This window comes from Etheostoma spectabile, chromosome 17 (assembly GCF_008692095.1).
Source record: "Etheostoma spectabile isolate EspeVRDwgs_2016 chromosome 17, UIUC_Espe_1.0, whole genome shotgun sequence".
Lineage (NCBI taxonomy): Eukaryota > Metazoa > Chordata > Actinopteri > Perciformes > Percidae > Etheostoma > Etheostoma spectabile.
The window spans coordinates 5,011,839-5,014,978 of NC_045749.1; the positions used below are offsets into that span (position 1 = coordinate 5,011,839).

The window sequence follows — 3,140 nt, forward strand, 5'->3', positions numbered from 1 at the left end:
TGAGGAGCAGTTAACCATAGTGCTCATATATCAACAAGAGTTTAAAATTCCAACAAAGAAAGTGGAAGGTAACGGACATCCGGCTGAAAAGAGTGACGGAATTTCCGTCGGCAACGGAGCAATCCCGGGAAGTGGAAAGTTGTGGGTATAGACTAAAGATACACTGAATGGTCATGGATTTTACTGTCTCAAAAGCAGAAAATGGGGTTAACCTGTGATCATGTGTGTGCCTCATGCTATATACACCTTCTTTGTGGTTAATATACTGTAGATAGGTGTTTACACTTAATAGAGCACACACTTTTGCAAGCCTGCGCTATTGTGTGGCCCACAACACACAATTTTACATTTATTTCTCACTGCTTCATTTACCAACCATTTTAAAATGCATTCTTACTCAGCCAGCTCACGTATATTAATAGGTGAAGAATGCAGAGTATGTACAGAGTTTAGTTTAGTGTATCAATCTTCAAGGGGAAATTTCATTTTTTCACTCTGTTGTTGATTTACACATTAGGCTACTGTACACACACACAGGCCCAAAATACACACGCATGCATTACAGTACATTTACATTACATTATTTTTGATTGCTATATGACAGTGGTCACAACTGAAGTCACACGTGCAAAACTACAGTCTGCACTACCAACAGTCACCTGAACTAAACAGTTCACATCGCCTGCAAAACTCATTCCAGGCAAACCCAACTCTTGCCACACGTCTCAAAACAGGCTCAGTGCAGCCAAACACTATGAACAATCCTCACTGAGATAACACACACTGTCACTCAGAACACACTGACTTATTGCCCTTTCGGAGTTCTCCATTGTCATCAATGATACTTAAGGGGACTGGGCTAAGCTCATATTTAAAGATAGAAGAGAGCTCAATTTTTCTCTGGCTTTCGACCACTAACAGTCGAGCAAATAATGACTCAAGGTCCCAAACAACCTTCCCACTGACCTTCATTCCATTTTTCTGGAACTTCATAGTCACTACCTTCTTAGAGATGGGTGCATGAACTGCCTCCGGAAGTGATAAAGAACATTTTTCACACATAGCCTGGCCAATCTTCAGCGCATCTTGCACTTGTCACTTTTTCCTCAGCCACCTGTCCATTTATGATGTGGTAGGGCAAAATGCTCTCTGGCATGAGTGGATTTGTGTTTTCTCACAGCATCGTCACAATGCAAAAATGTTTCCTCAGTTTTTTTAAATTATATCAGATTACTAAACAAAATGTGCCTTTGGAACCTTGGATGAATGGTCGTTGATCAAAGTCAAAGTCAAAGTACTTTTATAGGTCTCCCTAAGGAGAAATTTGTTTTGGACATTGAGTAATTCACTTAGCTGCAAGAGTTACAGACACAATGACAAGCACAGGGTTAAAAACAATTAAAAGACAAATAATGGGCAATGGCAGTAAAGATCAGCCCCCCACTCAGATCAGCTGGTATTCTGTCTATAACGGAGTGGAATGGATATTTCTAAATGACCCCAAACTTTTGACCGGTAGTGTGATCGTGATATATCGTATCGATTTTAGACCATAATCTCTACCACATGACTTATCAAAGAATATGTTGGCCCTAGCAACCAGAGTTTGTACAGAATCAAGCGACTCATGTTACACTGCATGAAAGGTCCTCTGTGGGAGTCTGTGTGTGTGCAAGGGTGTGAGTGGAAATGAAGCAAGAGGGGAGAGAATGTCCCTGTGAGTGCATGTGTGTGAGAAACTTTCTCTGAGAGCGAGAGTGAAAGTGTGTGTGTGTGTGTGTGTGTGCGTGTGCGCGCAGGCATTGGGCCCAGTCCATTGACGGGAGTCAGTCTAATGTAGAGTGAGTCTCTGTTTTCTTTAAGTAAGCTTCTCTTAGGCCTGCAGCCAACAGAGCAACCAGCCTGACACAACAAGACAGCTGGCTGTTTGGATAGCATCGCACCTTGTGTGTGTGTGTGTGTGTGTGTGTGTGTGTGTGTGTGTGTGTGTGTGTGTGTGTGTGTGCGTGCGCGAGCGAAACAAAGAGAGAGAGAGAGAGCTTGTTAAAGTTTGATTTAAGTTAAAAAGACCCAGCTGACTGGTTAACACAGTCATGCGCAGTGTTGGGGAGTAAGGGAATACATGTACCAGCGTTATGTATTCAGAATTCAAATTCTAAGTAATTGTATTCTGCTACAGTAGCAATTTAAATGGTATTTAGGATACAGTTACACTGTTGAACTCAATGGATTACATGACTATACTTGTCTGTTTTACGAGTTTATTTACTATCTAATGGCGTTTTTCCACTGCATGGTACCTACTCCACTCGCCTTGACTCTACTTGCCTTTTTTGGTTTTCCATTATGAAAAAAGTCCCTGGCACCTGCTAACAGATGTGAAAACCTGCAGACTGCTGATTGGTCGGAGAGAATCGTCACTGTTCACTGCGTCATCATTGCTAGCGACAGACACAGGTTGTTTAAATAGTTTAGCCAGCATTTTTTATATTTTTTTTGCTGCCTCCAGCTTCTTTTGAAACTAAATTTGTCTTTTGGCTGCAACAGCCACATGGTGAGAATCAAAAACAACACACCTTCCACATTTTGTGTGTGTGTCACGTTAGGTCACAGCAGTTTCCTGCTATGACGACCAGCCACAGATCGCCTCACGCATGAGGCGGTACTAATCCGCAATGGAAAAAGGAGGATGGGGCACCACAGTCGAGACGAGTCCAGCAGGTACCATTAATGGAAAAACGCCATAAATAAATTAAAGGTCCCATGACATGTTGGTCTTTGGATGCTTTAATAAAGACCTTAGTGGTCCCAACACCACATCTGAAGTCGCTTTCCCAAAATTCAGCCTTGGTGCAAAATTACAGCCACTTAGAGCCAGTCCCACAATGAGCTTTATATAGTCTGCCATTTCTGAGTCTGTAGCTATTGGGGAAGAGAGAGGGGGGGGCAAAAAGGTGGCAGCTGGGGGTGTGGCCTTGACCAACTGCCACTTGAAAGCCATGATGTCTCTCTCTTTCTCATGGGTGGGCCAAATTCTCTGGGGAGGGAAAGCAGAAAAGGGGGAGGTAACCTAAAATGAAAGCTCAGATAATAATGCAGTTCGGACTACAAATACAAAAATATATCTGCTTGTTCATGTA

At 42.5% G+C, this 3,140-nt stretch overlaps 1 protein-coding gene and 1 long non-coding RNA gene across 5 annotated transcripts in view; both read left to right on the top strand.

Moving 5' to 3' along the window:
- kcnq5a (potassium voltage-gated channel, KQT-like subfamily, member 5a) overlaps positions 1 to 3,140 on the top strand; it is a 94,331-nt gene that overhangs the window by 15,451 nt on the left and 75,740 nt on the right. The window lies entirely within an intron of this gene.
- The window catches only part of LOC116705254 (uncharacterized), an 11,369-nt gene that overhangs the window by 5,077 nt on the left and 3,152 nt on the right, over positions 1 to 3,140 (top strand). The window contains exon 2 of the long non-coding RNA XR_004335886.1: positions 2,719 to 2,721. This is a non-coding gene — a long non-coding RNA (uncharacterized LOC116705254). The remainder of the gene's footprint in view (positions 1 to 2,718; positions 2,722 to 3,140) is intronic.